Below are 20,410 nucleotides of genomic sequence, written 5' to 3'. Positions count from 1 at the left end.
AACAAATTTCTGAGGGGGTCGTTGGGAGATTTAAATAGGACAATATATACTGGGTGCTTAGTCCAGGTCCAGCGCCAGAATAAGGGCCCATAAATGGCAGCTATTTGGGTCACCATTCATGGCATCATTGTCATTCTTTCTTGACTGTGTGATACACCAGAACAGGGCAGAAATACACCACCAGAGTGTGCTAGGCTGACTTTGCTTCCTGGAGCCGGGGGAAGATACCTTTATTCTATTATCAATAAACATGGGGTGCATCCTAGGCTGGGGTCCATGGGAGATGAAAATAAACAAAAGCTGGTCTTTGTGCTCAGAAAGCTGGTTCTCACTTAGTGTGGGTGATGGACTTGGGCTCAGTGCTCAGAATACAAGTAAAATGTGTTAAGTGTCTGGAAGGAAATATGACTTAATTTTAGCTACAGTGATGGGGAAAGCCATTTGGAGGATGCGATATTTGAGTTACACCGTGAAGATTTCCAAAGGGTGAGATGACAAGAGGAGGCATTCTAAGGGAAAGGTCCAGAGTGAAGAAGACACGGACAGAAGAAAGATCAGAGACAGTTTGGGGAGGAGAAAACAATTCAGGTGGTGGCAACATGGTGTGTGGATATTGTGAGAAGTAATATGGTTATGGCAGGCGGGAATGTACACAGTGGGTGTGCAAGCCATGACGAGCAAGGCTGGCTGTGTTCCATGGGCAATGGGGAGCTATCAACAGTTTATTGATCACAGCAGTGTGACTGTGATTATGCCACTGGGCAAAGTTTCTCACAGCTATCATTTTGTCCTTATCTCATCCCCGAGAGCTTGGTGAGACAGGTACTATATTTTCATTTACAGCTGAAAAAACAGACCTAAAACTGCCCAGCCCTCTATCACAGAGTTAAAATAATTTCATCTGTAAAGTCAGTGGGTTGTACTGGAGGCTCTTTAACATCCCCCCTATTCTGTATCAGTCAGATTTTTACTCAGCAATGCTGCATAACAAATGGCTCCCAAGTCTCAGTAGCTTACCAAAAATATATATACATTTTTTGCTCATGGTTATATGAGTTGGCCAAAGCAGCTTGCTTCAGGCTGTGGGTTGACTGGGCTTGGCTGCAGGCACTGGGTTAGGTCTAGGTTTGCCACATGTGTTTCTTGTCTTTCTTGGATAAGAAGGCTAATAAGTGGCTTCTCGGGGCATGATCTTTTCCTGGCATACGGCAGAGACAAAAGATGACAAGCCAGGGGCACGTATACATTTAGTCCTATTAATGCCGTGTCTGCATTAAGCTAAATCAATGTTTCAGCCCAACCTTAAGGGGCAGAGAAGTAAGGGGCTCCCTGTGAAACCACAGAAGGGAGATTATAACCCTACAGAAGGGAGAGAGGAGAATTGGGGAAGATACTCTCTTTGATCACTGTCACTGTTCATGTACCATGACTCCAAGTGGGAGAGCCCATCATTCCACCACATAGCTCAGGAATTGGGGGCAATAATCAAGAATGAACTGCTGTATAAGTGGAAATGTGGTGGATTCCCATTATACACATTTGAGTTATAAGAACTCGGCAACAACATAGAGAGTGACAGAAAGTGTGTGCTATGTAAATGGTGTCACTGATTCCATTTCCCTGCGTGAGCCCGTGTTCCCTGGGTCAGAGGGTGCACCTAGTGTGAGCAGCCCACCACACGGAAGGTGGGAGCCAGCACCCTTCCCTGCGCCTGAAGAAACAGCAATCTCTTCCTGTGGGAGGAAAGGAGGGAAAGTAGATTGTGCTGGGTTTATTGAAACAAAGCACTACTGCACACTTTGAGGATGATTTCAGAGATTTTCATGGTGACAAAGACCACGGTGGAAGCCTTGCTGTGTGCTGGGATCTGGGCAGAAGTTGGCAGTTAATCACAAAAAATCAGCTAAAACAAGGAATCTTTATAAAACAACACAAGCACATATACACTAAACACTTTTTATAATTCAAACGTGATAAATGCCCATTTTCTTTGCCAGTCTTTTGCTGCAGGACCAAGGTTTTGTGGGGGTATGCTCTTTCCAGTTCCGGCTTCTCTTTCTTGCCCAAGCCAGCAACACATCATTTCTAATTTCCAGTTGTGGTTTTTTTTTCTTGAAGTGAAATCTTAAAGACACTTGCTGAACAATCAGAATGCAAGACTCCTTGAGGATTTTTAGGTTTTATTCCCCCCAATCTTGTATATGGTCTCACTTGCACTTACTACACTTCCTCTCAATTTTATGGAGGGATAATTTACATATAACAAACGGCCTCTAGTTACAATGCACAATTCAATGAGTTTTAACAGTTGCATAGTTTTCCAAAGCTGTGAAACCACCATCAAGATATAATGCATTTCCATCACCCCTAAAAGATTCCTTAATTTTAAGATTTTTTTTTTAGCAATTTGCCTTTATCTTTCCAAAGCATTCATTTAGTTTTCATAGAAACCACAATGCTGGGGCGCCTGGGTGGCTCAGTCGTTAAGCGTCTGCCTTCGGCTCAGGTCATGATCCCGGGTCCTGGGATCGAGCCCCGCATCAGGCTCCCTGCTCTGCGGGAAGCCTGCTTCTCCCTCTCCCACTCCCCCTGCTTGTGTTCCCTTGCTCGCTGTCTCTCTCTGTCAAATAAATAAATAAAATCTTTAAAATAAAAAAAAAGAAACCACAATGCTTTCTTTTCTTACTTTTATTTCACTGATTACCGTACTTTTTAATTAAAGTGGATGATTGCAATGTAGCGGCAGAAACAGGTTTGGGTACCAACCGGGTAGCCTCACGGTAAGCATTAGCCTCAGCCAGAGAAGCAGACATGCATGGGCGCACCAGAGAGTAGCTTAGTCATCCTGAGCATTCAGAGGGCCACAGGCACATGTACTGTGGAATGGGATGTTTTCCAGAGGACAAGAGGAGTAGCCAATGGGTCAGAGGCAGTTAGGGCAGGCCAACTGGGGAGTCTTGTCTTGGTGCAGCCACATACTGTTGTTCGGTTTGCATACTACACAAGATGCCAGTTTGCGGGCTAAGCAGGTGCTAAAATCCTGCTTGAGCTTCTCTTTCCAAGCCTTGTGCTCTGCTGCAGATAATTCTATCAAGAGAAGGCATCTTTTTTCTAGTTCAGAAAGAAGTAGGTGCTCGCTTCAGCAGCACATATACTAAAAATTGGAAAGAAGTAGAGTGGGCGCCTTTTTCTAATTCATGCCGAGGCCCTGTAGAGGCTTGCAGCTGTTCTACCCCCTCCATCAGTGACTTTGACCTTAACATTGATCTTAGAACTGGCCAGCAAAGATGAGGCTTCACTGATCATCATGGTCATCCTCTACGAACCTAACATCACAATGCGTGGACTACCTCAACGTCACTTCATGTCCTCACAATGACCCGTTTCCAATGCCACAGAGTGTTCAGGCTTCTGGAGTTATCCTTTCGGAGCAGTGACTTCCCCAGCTCAGGTCAGGATACTGCCCAATTTGGGGACTCTCTGGGACCCTGGCTCCCTTCTGATGGGGGTTGTAAGCTCTGCAATAGAGTGCTATAGTCTCCCAGTTAAATTTGACTCCAGGAGATTCTGCAAGGTTCAGCCCCAGATCAAGGTTTTATTCATCAGAGCCCTGATATCTTGATAAACCTGCTGCATCTTAATTTTTTTTTTTTTGTGGTTCATATTTATTTCCAGCTTCTGACCCTAAATGTTTTCTGGATGTAGCATTTTCATCTGCACTGTGGAGAGGAAAAGAAGAGGGGCCGAGAATCCTGCCCTAATCTCCTGCGTTAGGGCAATGTCTTCATTTAAGTGTTAGCTAGAATTTCTTCAGTTAATTCATATTGCCTGAAGCAGAAAAGGGAACCAATGACCAGCTCAGTCATTGGGAGCCCAAGCGTGAACTTCAGGCATAGCTGGATCCAGGGGCTCAGGGGTTGTCAGCAGGACTCAGTTGTCTTCACTGTGCTTTCCTGTGAATTGCTTCTTCTCAGGCAGGCTCTTTCCGCCTCGCGGCAAAGTGACAGACCACCAGCAGTACAAGGCCCTTCTGCTTAAAACCCCAGTGCGAAACTGCACTGTCTTTTGGAAGGGTTCTGAAAAATAAATCCAGAGAAGGGCTCTGATTGGCCAGTTTGGATCATGTGTCCATCTGAATGGACTGAATGGGATTATTTCAGAATGGGGGTGGGGTTGTCCCTAAAGAGATGTTGTCTGAGAGAAACAATAATGCCCACTGCCCACACAATACATGGGTGCACGGACACACACACACACACAGAAGCACACACACAGATAAACAGATACACACATATACACACGCATGCACATACACTATACTTGGCCAGGAGACTTTAAGCTCTTGAATTTATGCAAACATACACATTAATTGGGATTATTCATTGTATTTACTGCAAACAACTGTCTCACCCTCTTACAGACTAGCAGCAGCAGGGAAGATTAGCTCTGCCATTTGAAACATCCAACTGTTACCTTTTTTCAGAAATCAAAAGCCAAATTATCTTCCTTTTATTAATCATCTCTTTTCTTACAAGATTTCACCTTTTGTTTTTCTGCACTTTACAAGGAGATGGTGTGTTTTTATGCTGTGTGTAGATCTCGGCGGTTAATGGAACCCTTTGATTCTTAAGTAAGAGTGAGTTCTGCATGTGCAGAGGAGGCGCCAATAGGCTGGGGACGGTACCTTTAGGTTCATGCCTTCCCCCAGCGCTGGATCGGAAGGGTTGGACTGAAACTTTAAACATTTTGAGCAATACCTAGAATATGTATAATTTATAAGCCACACACCGTTGGCTGTCAAATAGGCGATTGATCTGACTCGGATCTTGTTAATTATCTTCCACATACATTACGCCTTAACAGATCTTCAGTATACTGTGTATCAATATTAATAAGATTATAAAACACTATTGATAATTAGGAACAGGAGACACCAGGCCTTTGATTCTAGCTGTTACAAATGCCCCTGCCTCTCTCTAGATTAGAAAGCGGCCACTTTCCATTTAATAATATCAGATCAGAACATCCATGTCCTAAAGTGGGTTATTAGGAGATGGCTAAGGTTTGCACTGAGATGTGAGGGGCTATTTGAAAATGAGTATGGGATCATCACTGACGTGTGAAAAATTTGAGTCACCTGTCTACAGGAGGCCTAACAGGGTGGGAGGAGTTTAAGTGGGGGAGCTGTGCCCTCTTTGATCAGCCAAATTCCTCGTTTTCTTTGTCTGGAAAAATCAGATTGGTTTGGTTTTGCAGGATTTTCACCAGGATGGCATTTCATCTTGATTTCTTCAGCTGCATGAAAGGGGCCCCATTGGGAAGACAGAGAAGATGCTGGTGAGGTTCAAGGCGAATTTCAAGCCCATCCCATTTTGGATAGCACTTTATTTTCTATTTCTCTCTTCGGAAGATCCTCATCTTTTATGTTTTTGTTGGGTTCACATACTCATTAACATCAAACAGGCAGATCTGCCACCAACTAGGAAAACACAAGCAATTTCACGTATAAATAGAAAGCATTGAAGCTCAGGTGCTGGGGCCAGGGCTCCTCCTTGGGGGTCTCTCACCTGACACGCGAGCGGCTGGAGGGAAGGACGCAGAAGGGACACACGGAGGGCCTGCTAACAGCCTGTCCTAATGTGTGTGATCAGAGAGCTGTGACTCCCAGGCTTGGGTGTGCATAAGAATCACTGGGGGTGTCTATTAAATACTCATAATCTTTGGGCATCTGTGTGTTTAAAAAACTCCCCAGTGATTCTGAAACAAAATTGGACTTTTAGTCCAGCTAGTTTTATCATTTATGATTCTACCACTTGCAAATGATAGAAAACTCTATCTAAACTGTTTTAATAAAAGAATGGTAGTTCACTGGCTCTTGTCATAGTCGGGAAATAATCTGGCTTCTGATGGAGCCAGAGACACAGCTCAGACCATATTTCCATTTCTCAGCTCCAGCTCTCTGGTTTAGCTCCCTTCTCAGGCAAACTCTTCACAAGATCACAAGACGGCTGCCATGGTTCCTGACCTCAGACCCTCTAACCCCACCATCAGAGACTCTGCATTCCATAAACCTCCATAAGGAGACAAGCTTGTCTCTCTTACCGGGACCCAGGAACTGGTTGTCAACGTCTCTGGCTCTGAGTTTGTTACCTGTGCCTACCTGAGCCAGTCATTCTGGGTCAGGCTTCTTAGGCTTAAACCTCTTAACCTGTGGGTGAATTAAGCTTACCCTAACCACACAGCTGAGAGTGGAGGAGAGCTGCATTCATGCTTCCCAGAAGGAGGGAAAATCGATCCTGCAAAGTGAAGCACAGAGGTCCACCATCCGCATCTTCCGAGTGACACTGGCGTGCCCTGAAGTTGCCCCCTTTGATTCGTATTTCACCTTCTGGAAGCCTCTGCTCGAATAATTACAGTCTCAGAGAGCTTACTGCTTGTACCCTCTGCCCCTTTAATCTTCAAACAATGGCCTAGAATAAGCCATTTGGAGTTCCATCTTAAAGATGCATAAAGCATCATTAAAAATGGTCCCTCCGCATATCCGCCTTGGTATCCGGCTATCATAGTTACCTCCTCTGATAACCCAATCTGGACGCTCATTTATGGACCACTCAGTGGACAGTATTGTCAAGAAACAATCTTCCAGCAATCAAATTAGGTTTTTTTCCCATCAATAATAAAAACCCCACTATGTTCTAGTTTCAGAGATGTGTTTATTTATTACTAACTTTCTCCCAAAGAGGGATTTAAGGTGATTTACAAATATATATACCTAGTTAATACAACGAAACACAGATAAAGACACGAGAGCAAGAGAAGAGAGAAATAGGATACAATACTGAGAGGATGTCAGAGGCAAAGTTTGCATGTTGCAAGAATTAGCAATATTACTACAGGAGGTTTTATTTTATTTTAAGATTTATTTATTTATTTATTTTAGAGAGAGAGAGGGTGTGCAAGTAGGGGGAGGGGCAGATGGAGAGAGAGAATTCCAAGCAGACTCCCCGATGATCTCAGAGCCCGATGCAGGGCTTTACCCGCGGCTTGATCCTACAACCCCGAGATCACGACCTGAGCCGAAAACAAGTCAGATGCTCAACCAACTGAGCCCCATCACAGGTGGTTTTAAATGTAAACTTCCTGGTAACTAAAGCAAAGAGGTAACCATGCTGAGTTACAAGATTCACCTTGTCAGGCAGAAGGATGTATCAGTTAAGGACTCCAGCCTAAGACTAAGTTTGGGTTCCTTCTCATCCTAGCTTTATGGCTCTGGACACCCTATCTACCAGCTCTTGGCCTCAATTTTCTCACCTGAAAAATGAGGTTAATATTCTAGGAGTCCATACTGGCATAAGTAAATAAATATGTAAACGAAAAGGAGAGGAAGAAGGATCTTCCTTGGAGTAGAATTCCAATCTTCAGGATAGAAGGAAATATATAGAGAATCCGTTTTTGGCAACATCACAGTAGTAATTGTTTTCAAGCAAAGATCATCAATTGATGCTAAAAACTGGGATATTTATAAAGACTCAAAGTACTTCTCCACATGATACATTTTTTAAAGTTTTATTTATTTAAACTATCTTTACACCCAACCTGGGGCTTGAACTCACAGTCCCGAGATCGAGTCGCATGCTCCTCTGACTGAGCCAGCCAGGTGCCCCTCCCTATATGATATTTTTAGTTACAGAGGGAAAAATAGTAGCTTTCCAGTAGCAAAACCTGGCAGATACCATCTCACCTAGTGACCAAAGTTGATATTCCCAATAATGGGATATATTGACATCATGTACTGCCCAATAAGATGCACTGAAAGGAGAATAGCATTTCATGGTATTCTTGCCCAAAAGACGTAACCTGAATCTAATCTTGAAACACCACACCAATCCAGATGGAGGGATATTCTACAAATAACTAACAGGCCAAGAGTCTTCAAGAAAAGTATTAAGTCTCCAACCTAATGTGAGTTTCATTTGTATCTTTTTCTCACCTTACATGTGTTACAACTGTGTCAGCATTAGCTTCATTGTAATTAAAAAAAAAAAAAAAGTCCATAAAAGACAAAGAAAGAAGGAGGAACTGCCTCAGATGAAAGGAAGCCAGACACGTGACAACGAAACCCAAGATGAGATCCTGGATTCTGTACCAGAAAAAGCACAGTAGTGGTATAATTGGTGAAATTTGAATAAGGTTTGTAGATTAGTTAGCGGGATTACATCAATGTTAAAGTCCTCGTGTTGACTATTTTGTTATGGTTACTCAAGATGTTAACATTGGGGGGTATCGGGTAGAAGATACGGGGGGATTCTTTATACTAATTTTGCAACTTTGCTGTAAGTAAGTCTGAATTTATTTCAAAATGAAAAGTTAAAAAACATGTAAGGTGGGGGGTGGTTAATAGTAGACGGCCCTGAAGAGTGTTGTGAGGGTGATAAACACAGACAGGGCTTCTCTTCATTCTTAGAGCAGCAAGAGCTCCGTCCACATTCACTCTTGTTAAAGTTATTATCTGTCGGAACTCTGCAGGGCATGCGGGTGAATTATTCATGGCTGCACCCTCAAGGAGCCAGAGGATGACTGGCAGGTATGCAAACAATCAGGCCATAATTATAAGTGCTAACAGAGGTCAACTCAAAACATTTCAGACCTTTTCTTCTGCTCAGGTGGGAAGTGCCCAGCATTAGGACAGAGGAGTTTGCTCCAGGCCGGACACCCAGAGCTGCCCTCAGATTCGACATCCCTTCACCCCCCACCGGCGGGTGCTGAAAGCCAGCACTTTGGTACCAGTGAATTCTTTTATGTGGACGGTTAACACGATGAGAAAACTTGAGGCTGTGGGTAAGGGAACTGTTAGCGGCAGGCCACATCTAGGGCGTGGATGTCTTCACTGCCCCGATTTCTGGGTGTGGTTTCCGGGGGCCGTGTGGGACAGGTGGCTGAGGGCTGGGGCTCACTGTGCACTCCGGAATGAAGGCATGAGTAAGTGAGAATGATCACCATACACACGTCCTAAATCCAACGCTTTTACCAAGGCCATGACTGGAGATCTGTGCCTCGGAAAGGAAAGACCCGGAAGGGAGCAGGGAGAGGTGACAAACGCTGGTGTGAATGAGTTTTGACAGGCGGAGGAAGCTGTAAACCCTTCCCGCATCAATTCCTGGAGGTGGGGGGGGGGGGGGCCAGGAGGGCTTGGCAGGAAGAGGGGGCTAGTTGGATGGGTTGGAATCCTTTCTTTGTTCACTCGAGCTGGGAAGTGATGGAACGCTTCACGGTATCCCACATACCCTGCAAGGCCTTGTCGTAGCTCCACGGACATCACAAAACCCTAGAAATGTATGCAGAATTTGGGGGCATTTTCTCTCCTACAGAGAGAAAATTTTTAATATGGCTTTTAATGTAATTCTTCAAGGGCTATGTGACTTGCTCGCAAGAAGTTAAGATACAGGACCTACCTTAGAGGGAAAAAGGCCGAAAATTAATCTAACTGGTCAGTTGTAATGGAAGCTGCTGCTGCTGCTTCTTCTTTAATATTTATTTATTTATTTAAGAGAGAGAGAGAGAGAGAGAGGGCAAGTGAACGAGCAGGGGGGAAGGGCAGAGGGAGAGGGAAAGAGCACCCCAAGCAGACACCAAGCTGAGTGGGGAGCCTAACGCAGGGCTCGATCTCACATCCCTGAGATCATGACCTGAGCGACACCAAGAGTTGGATGTTTAACCGACTGCACCACCCAGGCGCCCCGTGAAGGAAGCTTCTTACACAGTTTATTCTGGGTCCTGTTCTTTCTATAGTTAAGCCCATAGGCTAGCACAGAACCCACAGTTAAAGGACTTGGCAGAGGAGAGGTTTTGATGGATAGTGAGGACAACAGGGAAGATTGTCTAAAATCTTAGAAACCCCAGTCTCTCTGTAGTGACAGACGTTAGGATTGCTTGTGTCCCTCAAAGCACAAAGGTTCACAGCTTCAGGGTCCTCTGTCCCCCCAGATGTCCAGCAGAAGCCTGCACAGGGTTCTCTCTGCCACCTCACCCCCAGCACTGACACTGATCTTGCCTAGGTCACAAATGTTGCCCAATCCAATGGACACTTTTTGTCCTTGTCTTGTTTGACATGTTCATATCATCAGGCACTGTTGTGTTTGCTCCCTTATTTTCAAACTACTCTTCCCTTGGCATTTGTTAGAATGAGTCATTGAAAATAACAAAAAGCTCAGCTCAAGCTCGCTTAAACAACAAAGGGCATTTATCAGCTCCTGAGTCAGTCAAAAGATCAGTGGCAAGTGGGCTTCAGGTACAGTTTGATTAGGGCACTGGCTTTGCAATTCTCTTCAGTGTATTGGCTTTGTCTTCAGTCTGTTTTCCCTGATGATTGTATAATGGCTTCCAACAACAAATGAAGCTTTGTAGGTCATATCCAAGGGGGAAAAAGAATCTTTATCTTTGTTCTAATTGGACAGTCCTGAACCAATTGCTATGGCCAGGGGAATGCCATTTGCTGTTTGGCTTAAGTCTGGGTCACTTCACACAATTACTATCACAAGGGACTGAAATTACCCCTGCAGCTAGGGATGAGGGGGACCCCATCTAAAGTACAAGGCTGAGGAGCAGAATGGATGTGGGAGATGATCATAATGTCCCACATTCCATGGCTCTTCTTGTTTCTATTTCACATCTGCTCCTTACCAGTCCTGCAACTCCTCCTCCTCTTCTAACTCATCTTCTAAATGCCTAACCTGTGTTGAACCTCCCATGATATGTTCTTGAGTTCCTTGTACTTATCCTATCAGATTACTCACCATGTTTCATTCATTTACTGATAACTCACTTCCTCGTCAGTCTAAGGTCCATGAGGGTAGAGTACATGTGTGTACTGTTCACCTTGTTGTGCGTTACGATGTCAAGACCCAGCATAGACCAGGCTCAAAACATCTGTGTTCAATAAGGACTTGAGTACCCACTATTTAAGAGATTTCCTTACTGGAGTTGGTAATACACCTACATCAGAGCCCTTGTGAGCGATGCCTTTGAGTTGTACAGGGCAAAGCCTGTGTGCCCAGACATGGCAGCCCAGGTAGAGTGGTATGATTTCCAAAGAATGGAGGAAGACATCCAATCCCAGCAGATGTAGCTATCCCCAGAAAAACTGTCCCTCACCAGCCACATCTTTCCTAAAATCACAAAACAGCAATACTCTTGGGGTTTAGTTCTACAGTTAGTATCAATTGTCAAAAATACAGGCTGGCCAGCATTCTCCACCAGGAAAGAGCCAACCTTCAAGGATGTGAAATGATTATGACAATAGACAATTCTAAGGTAATTCATCACCATCAATGTAGAAAACATTCTGTCTTTTCAAAGGCATTTATTTGCATGAAAGATGGCATGTGCTTTGGGAGGAATTCCTGGAGCCTCTTAGGGGAGGCAGATCCAGTAAGTGATAAGTGACTTCATACAAAAAGGCTAATTCAGGGGAATGATTCACTTTATAAAATAATGCTTCACTTTACAAAAATATTTCCCTCCAGTGTTTCTTTCTACATCTAGCCCATACTAGCATGTTAATAACATGAGACAATTTTATAAAAATAGTGATGGCCTCATCACTTTTAGGGGGCACTCCTGTTGTGGGGATGATGGGCCTAAGGATTGGGCAATGTTTGCAGACCAGGGCAAGACTTCAGCTGTTATTGGCAAGGACCCTTTGTCCCCCATCAGATCTATATTCCAGCAACTCAAAGTGTTACCAGCTGAAACCTCCTGAGGCTCCCAGGAGACAGCTGTGGGGCAGGGATGCCATCGTGGATTTCACAAGCGGGAGGGAAATCCCGGGCTCTGAAAGACTGAGTGACTCATCCAAGGTCACCAGCAAGTCAGTGGACAGGCTTGGGGCCCTCCCTGCTGGCAGCCCTGCCCAAGCGTGCTGCGGATTTTTAAAAGCTCAAAAGTTCCTTCCCCCAGAAGCTCAATTCCCCTCCCCTCGAGTGTGGGCTCAACTCTAAGGGACAGAAAACAGAAAGGGAAATGTAGTAACTTTACAGAAGAGAAATCTCATAAATACCACCTTCCTGAACGTGAACACCAAGGTTAACATCACCAGTAATAAGATAATCACGGTCATGTGCCCCTGGATACAAGCAGTGAAAGGCACCTCATCTCTATAATATTCTTCTCAAACCCTGTAAACTTCAGTTTAATTATGAGGAAATATCAGTCAACCCCAAATCGAGGGACATTCTACAAAACACCTGACCACTGCTCTTCAAAAGGGTCAAGGTCATAGAAGTCAAAGAAAGACTATGGCACTGTCACAGACTGGAGGGGACCAAGGAGACATGAAGCACTAAATGTAATGTGGGATCCCGGATGGGACCCTAGAACAGAAGACTGGCATTAGGGGGAAAGCTGGGGAAATCTGAATAAGTCTGTCGTTTAGTTAATCGTATTATACCAGTGTGAATATCTTAGTTTTGACAATGTACTGTGGTTATATAAGGAGATAATATTAGAGGAAGCTGGGCAAAAGGTATTTGGGGACTTTGTACTGTCTTTGTAACTCTTCTGTAAATCTAAGATTTTATTTTCAAACAAAGTTTTGTTTTTGTTTTTAAAATCCAGAGGTGATTGAGATGCTTAATCCTCCATGTCTTTTTCTTTTGGGAATGGGGTGGTGGCAGGGGGCAGCATCATGGAGGGCTTGCATCTGGCCAGTCTGGGAAGTTTTGGCTTCTTCTGGGGAAAGAGTTGCATCACATTCCCTAAATTCTAAGGAATGCCACACCACCCGCCCTGTGTTCTGAGATTAGCCCAGCTGCCTGTTGGAGGGCGACAGCGCCCGGGAACGTCAAGGAGGCTCAGCCGACAGCTGGGCCAGCAGAACCAGGGAGGAAAAGGAACACAATCTCTATGGATGCACAAGTCAGGATGCTTCTCAGACTGATTTTCAAGACTTAGGGAATCTCATGATTCAAGAATGTGAAGTTAATCCATCACCATCTATTAATCACACCTATCAATATGCATACACAATGGTCAAAAGGAGAGGAGTGGAGCTCAAGAGTTTTGGGGTTCTATGGGGGGGAAATCAATGTTTCTTGCCTACTCTGAGAGTCCCTAAAGATGGCCAGCATCAATTTCTTCTTGTCAAGGAGTGCACACAGCTCAACCCATCACTGGCTGGGATTTCTTTTCTCTTACCCTTCAATCTGAGTTGGCTTTTGATTTGGCCAGTAGAATACGGCAGAAGTGATGCTGTGCTGGTTCTGGGTCTAGGCTTTAAGAGTGTGGTGCTTCTGCTTTTTCTCTCGAAGCTCCGACACCCCAAGACCACCCTGCTGTGAAGAACCCTGACTTAGCCATGAGGAGAGGCCAGAGAGAGGAACAATGAAGTTCCAGACATGTGAGTGAAAACTTGAACCTTCCAGCCCAGTTCAGCTGATGCCAAAAAAACGCAGAAGAATCGCCCTGCTGATCCCACTCAATTCACAGAACCATGGGAAATAACAGAATATTGCTCTTGTAAACCACTAAGCTTTGGGTTGATTTATCATATGGCAATGGATAACTGAAACACTCACTGATGTGCTTTTTTTTTTTAAAGATTTTATTTATTCATTTGATAGAGAGAGATCACAGCAGGGGGAGCAGCAGAGGGAGAGGGAGAAGCAGGCTCCCCGCTGAGCAGGGAGCCCCGATGTGGGACTTGATCCCAGGACCCTGGGATCATGACCTGAGCTGAAGGCAGACGCTTAACTGACTGAGCCACCTAGGTGCCCCTCACTGATGTGCTTTTTTTTTCTTTTTATTAAACTTTTATACTTGTTCTCATACATTTCAATGCTTCTTTAAACTTAAGAAATCAGAATAAAAGGAAAGATATGCCTCATTTATATAAAGTTGTGAAATATTTTAGACAGATGTTAAATAAGGAATTGGATATCAGACTGTGTTACTTCTCTGCTCTTAACCCCTATCGCCTTCCCATCTCACTCTGGATGAAAGCCATGTTATTCACATGGCTTGCAAGACCCCATATGATCTGTTCCCTACCCCTTGCCTCCCTGACCTCAACCTCTACCACTCATTGCCTTTGATATTCCTTGAGTATGAAGGGCATGGTGCACATCAGGAACTTTGTATTTGCTGTTCCATGTGCCTGGAATGTTCTCCTCCTAGGTATATTCATGACTTGCTCCTTATTGCCTTCAAGTCTTTACTCAAATGTTACGTTGTTAATGGAATCTTTCCTAACCTAATTGGAATTTGCTACTCTCTCCTTCCCTGACCCTTTTACCCCTGCCTTGCTTTCCCCTCCAAAGCACTTAAGGCCACTTAACATATTATATATTATTATTCAACTTGTTTGTGGTCATCTCTCCTAAGTAGAACCTCAGCTCCAAAAACGAAGTTTTTGCTTGTTTCGTGTACTGCTAGAAACCCAGCCCTTAAAGTAGTCTCCACGTCCAACGTGGGGCTTGAACTCACGACCCTGAGATCACGACCTGAGTTGAGATCAAGAGTCAGACGCTCAACTGACTGAACCACCCTGGCTGCCCCAAAAACCCAGAACTTAAAACCGTGTGTGGCACAAAGCTGACAGTCATTAAATCTTCATTGGATGGATGAACGAATTTTTCTAAAACCCAAAGCCTCATATCTGGATGGTTGCAGGCCGATGTGTGGAGGACATCCTCACTTCCTGGCAACGGATGGCATTCCTGTTCAACTCTATTAGACACGAGGGAACCACAAGAGTGGTTAGGAGAACCTCAAGCCAGAGGTCAGCAAACTTTTTCTCTAAAAAGCCAGGGTAAATATTTTAGGCTGCATGGGCCACATGGCGTGTATCACAAACGACTCTGTCATTGTAGTATGAAATCAGCCACGGGCAATGGGGAAACGCATGAGTGTGACTTATGCTCCAATAAAACTGTATTTATGGACACTGAAATTTGAATTTAATTTTATGTGTTACAAAATATTATTTTTTTAAAAAATTTTTTCAACGATTTAAAATGTGAAAACCATTCTAGGCTTGCAGGTCATATAAAAATAGATGGTGGACCAGATTTGGGCTACAGTTCGCTGACCAGTGCTATTGACAATCTCCAAGTGACTCAGAGTGTGGGAGAGGAATTCAATTTCCAGGGAGACTAGCCAGAATATTATTCATTTTTAAAGGAGTATTATTTGTAATATGACTTCATGAATATTCATAGTGATTTTTGCATATGCTAGACACTTTTATAGCCAGCATGCCTGGGTGAGAAAGCGCAGGGCAGGAGCCAAGTTAGAAGAAGCAATCTGCAGGCTGGGTATGCCAAATCCACTAACCTCCTCTACTTCCTTCCTCTGAGAAAGAGAGGGCCCCCTGTGAAGGAAGCAATGGTAGGCCATCACAGATGGGGTGGCCCAGGAATCAGACTGACAAAGGGGTTAAGGCTGTGAGTTTGTTTCTCATGTGGACCAGTGAGCTCCTGACTGAAGTCCACACCACTGGCCCCGGGCAGCTGTCTCGTGTAGGCTGGACAGGAGGGCAGGGGGGAGGGGGAAAGGGGGTGTCTCACTCAATGCCTTTCTGACCACAGGAGAGAGGGAGGCATTTTAGTAATCAAAACATCAGCCTTAATGTCTCTGGGCATGGCGCTGGCCCTTTGTGACCTCTGGAGGCACATTGTGGGAGGGGCAGGGACAAAAGATGACAAGATGTCACTTTGTACTGAAAAGGAGTATTTTAGAAAAACCTTCAGAACGAAAAATTCCAAACGTACACAGAAGTAGAGAACAAAGTAAAATGAGCCCCCAGGTACCCAATCACCCAGCTTCAAGGGCTGTCAACTCTGAGCCAGACCTGTTTCATCTGTGGCCCAACCCCTAGATGAGTGGAGTAAATTCCAGATATCATGTCATCTCATTAGGTGAAGGCTATTTTAATTACACAAGAATTCATTATTTAGAATTCCAAAACTACTCAAAATTCATTTAGAAAAATGAAAAAACAAGCAAAAGAAAAGCAATAAAAATAATCCATGCTTTTACCAACAACAGGTAATCATTGTTAACTGTTTCTCCTTCCACATTTTAAAAAACAAAAAAGTATCTTACTATAGATAGCCCTTGGAACTTGATTTTGCCCTTTCTTGATAGAGCTATGACACATCTTTCCATGCTAATAAATATACATCTGCCTTATAGTTCTTTTTGTTGTTTTTGGGGTTGCGTACAGTATACTTTATTGATGGTACATGACAGGGTAGGGCTCCCCAATCCCCTCCCCTTCTTCAGGGGGTCTGGGATGGAAACTGTGGAGGTTGGGGGATTCTCAGTGTGTTGGGGGATGAGTTGGGGCAAGGACTTCCCAGCAGCCGAGGGTCTCTCTCTTCCTCTTGCTCTCACCAGGGCTGGTGGTCCAGGGGGCTCTTACTTCTTGGAGGCCATATGGACCCTAAGGTTGTTGTAGCCAAATTCATTGTCATACCAAGAAATGAGCTTTACAAAGTGCACACTGAGAGTAATGCCAGCTCCAGCATCGAAGGTGGGAGAGTGGGTGTCACTGTTAAAGTCACAGGAGACCACTTGGTCCTCGGTGTACCCCAGGATGCCCTTGAGGGGACCCTCCAATGCCTGCTTCAACACCTTCTTGATGTCATCATATTTGGCAGCTTTCTCCAGACAGCAGGTCAGATCCATGCCTGACATATTGGGGGTGGGGACATGGAAGGCCATGCCAGTGAGCTTCCCATTCAGCTCAGCGATGACCTTGTCTACAGCTTTGGTGGAACCAGTAGAAGCAGGAATGATGTTCTGAGCAGCCCCTCGGTCATCATGCCACAGCTTCTCAGAGGGGCCGTCCATGGTCTTCTGGGTGGCAGTGATGGCATGGACTATGGTCACAAGTCTCTCCACAATGCTGAAGTTGTCATGGATGACTTTGGCCAGAGGGGCCAAGCAGTTGGTGGTGCAGGAGGCATTGCTGACCATCTTGAGGGAGTTGTCATACTGTCATGGTTCACACCCATCACAAACATGGGGGCATCAGCAGGAGGGGCAGAGATGATGACCCTCTTGACCCCACCCTTCAAGTGAGCCCCAGCCTTCTCCATGGTGGTGAAGACCCCAGTGGACTCCACAACATACTCAGCACCAGCATCACCCCATTTGATGTTGGCAAGATCTCACTCCTAGAAGATGGAGATGGGCTTTCCATTGATGACAAGTTTCCCATTCTCATCCTTGACTGTGCCGTGGAATTTGTGGTGGGTGTAATCATACCAGAACATGTGGATGTGGACCATGTAGTTGAGGTCAGTGAAGGGGTCACTGATGGCGACAATATCCACTTTGTTGGATTTAAATGTGGCCCTGGTGACCAGGTGCCTAATATGGTCAAATCCATTTACTCTGACCTTCACCATCATGTCTCAGGAATGCGGCTGGCACTGCACCAGAAGAGATGGCTGTCTGTCAGATGGGGAGGAGCAGAGTGCATTATGGTTCTTAATGGCTCTGTCTGTATCCATTATGTGGCTCTTCCTTAGTCTTAAAACCAGGTCCTTATTGGTGTGTATTTAAGTTAATTTAAAATTTTTGCTATTATAATTATCTTGCAGTAAACATTTTTGGCCAGATATCTTGTATGCTTGTTTGATCATTTCCTTTGGATAAATTACTACCATTCCTAGGGCGTAGGGCACCCACATATTTAAAGATTTTTTTAAAGATTTTATTTATTTATTTTAGAGATAGAGAAAGAGCATGCAAGTAGGGGAAGGTGAAGAGGGAGAGAGAAGGGAGAATCTCAAGCAGACTCCCCACTGAGCACAGAGCCAGACAAGGGGCTCGAACCCACCACCCTGAGAGCATGACTGGAGCCAAAATCTAGAGTCAGACTCCCAACCGACTGAGCCACCCAGGCATCCCTTAACAATTTTTATTCATATTGCCAAGGTGCTTTCTAGTAAGGTGATATCAAGGCCATACCAAGTAAACCAGGAATGCATAAGAATGCTCATTTGCCACATCTTTGCCAGCACCAAGTATTAACGTTCTTCTAACCTTTGCCAATTGGATAGGTTGAAAATTGTTTCTTGTCATTTTAATTTGCATTTCTTTGATCATGAGGGAGGCTATTTTGAAAATGTTGGTTGGCCAAGTTTTCAGGTTTATTTTCTAACTTTATTATGGAAAATTTTTTAAATGTAAATGCAGAGACAATCCCTACATAGCTGTAACCCCACTTCAGCATTTATGATACACTGCCTATCTTGCTTCCCTTATATCATCCTCCTTCCCCTTCACATACATGAATCCACCACATTATTTTAAATCAAATCTCAAACATCATATTCATTATACATTTTCAGTAAGTATATTAAATTTAAAAGGATTATTTTTGTATCATAACCATGATATTATTATCAAACTTAAAAATAACAAATGGGGTACCTGGATGGCTCAGTCGGTTGAGCGTCCAACTCTTGGTCTTGGTTTAGGTCTTGATCTCAGGGTCGTGGGTTCAGGCTCCACATTGAGCTCCATGCTGGGCGTGGAGCCTACTTAAAATAAATAAATCAGTGATGTGGTTATTCTGAAATATAGTTCCTGCTAGAAAGGCAGGCAAATACTTGGTTCTTCCTTAATTTTGTGGCTTTTGCAAAATGAATTCGTTCCCTAGCCTCTTCCAAAATTATCTATGAGAGTTCTTTTATTTGTTTATATTTTAGAATAAAGTTTCTTTCTTTCTTTCTTTCTTTCCTTTTTTTTTTTAAGTAGGATCCACACCCAATGTGGGACTTGAACTCATAACCCTGTGATCGAGAGTCACACCCTCTATCGACTGAGCCAGCCAGGTGCCCCAAGAGTTCTTTTAAAAGTATCAGTATGAGTTCATGGATTTGGACATGTATGATGTATTTTGATTCAATACAGTTATTATTATTTTTTATGCTCAAATTTCTCTACCTTTGGCCAGTGGGGAGCCACTTCAAGTTCGTGCTGTGTCCTTGTGACATCATTATAGAAGTTTTTGACAGCTTTGCTTTCTGATATGACAGATGTTCCACTCTCATTTTGTACCTTGAAAATCATATTGTTAGTATTAATATAGATATTCTTATTTTGAAACTATTTCCAATATATCAAATGATTATGTTGGTGTTCTTAGGAACTAAGATTTTCGCCATCAAAGAAATAAATATATAAAATCAAGTAAGTTAAAATACAGGAATTCTAGGTTAGAATTGGATATTCAGTATAAACTAATGATGTCATTTCCTTTAAAAAAATATTTTCCAATACTTTCCATTTAAACACCTAGAACAATGACCAATCTAACCACAAAGAGAACTCCATTTTCCTAGACTGTGTTTTATAAATATCACTTCTCATTGAAACTAGGGGTCTCTGGATAAAGGTTGATGCCAGGTCTGGGGCAAGAAATTCATATAGGTTTTTGACAGACATTTATGTGAGGACATAAGTGTATGTGGTTTGATATTTTACTTACAGCGATTATCTTCATTTAGTGCTATTGGCACATCAAAATCATATTTTTTTGCAACTGAAAAAGTTACAACTTCAGTATGTATTTACTCTTCTTTTTAGGATTACTTTTGAAATCTTGGTATTGTGTTAACAATCCTCACTGAAGCAGTGAAATAAAGCCATATATTGAAATGAGAAGTATCGGTGGAGACACTGCAGAGAAGACCACATTGTTGATGGCTAAGCCCTAGTTAATCATAACCTCAACAATTTATTGTGCAGATAAAGGTTTAACCTGCTGTAAAAGCAGAACTCTCAAAGAAGTCCTGCAAAGCCTGGGTCTTGATATTTACATACAGAGATAACCATGACTCCGAGGCTGCTTTTTTCCATCAGGTCTGGTTAAGGCATGGTACCACCTTCTGTCAGAGTCAGACTGAGTTCTGGAACAGCCTTGGAGGTGTGCTCAGCACCACTGGGACGCCTTGCCTATCCATCTCTGAAATGATGCCTCTTCTCTCAGGTATGTCTTCAGAGACCCTATGAAGCAGCTGTAAGTAAAGAGGGATTGATTATAAACTGTGTGTCATTTCAAGGCAAGAAATGACCCTGTGATTCAGTAACCAAGGCAGTTGCCCTCTCTTCTTCATCAGCGGTGGCCCGGTCTGCTTTCTCTTTTCTCTGTTATCCCTTCTTTGAGGCTGTATGATCACCTGTGCATCTCAGCTGCTTGTTTATTTCTCTTTTCTTGTTCATGAGCTTTCCTGCTTCCTAATCACTTGCGCACGATTCCCTGATGGGTGCCACAAAATGGCAACCTCGATCCCTGCGTCTACGTGACCTGTCGGCTCAGCTTCCCAAAGAGAGCTGATTTGTTCTCAGTGCTTCACATCCAAGTTCCTGGGGGAGAGAACCTGATGAGCCCAGTTTGGAC

The 20,410-nt window shown here is 43.8% G+C and overlaps 1 pseudogene; it reads right to left on the bottom strand.

The window, feature by feature from the left end:
* Positions 1 to 16,413: 16,413 nt before the first annotated feature.
* Positions 16,414 to 17,423, bottom strand: LOC116644084 (annotated as a pseudogene).
* Positions 17,424 to 20,410: the final 2,987 nt, after the last annotated feature.

Source organism: Phoca vitulina, unplaced genomic scaffold (assembly GCF_004348235.1).
Source record: "Phoca vitulina isolate PV1807 unplaced genomic scaffold, GSC_HSeal_1.0 scaffold28, whole genome shotgun sequence".
Classification (NCBI taxonomy): Eukaryota; Metazoa; Chordata; class Mammalia; order Carnivora; family Phocidae; genus Phoca; species Phoca vitulina.
This window is presented reverse-complemented; position numbering and strand designations above follow the sequence as displayed.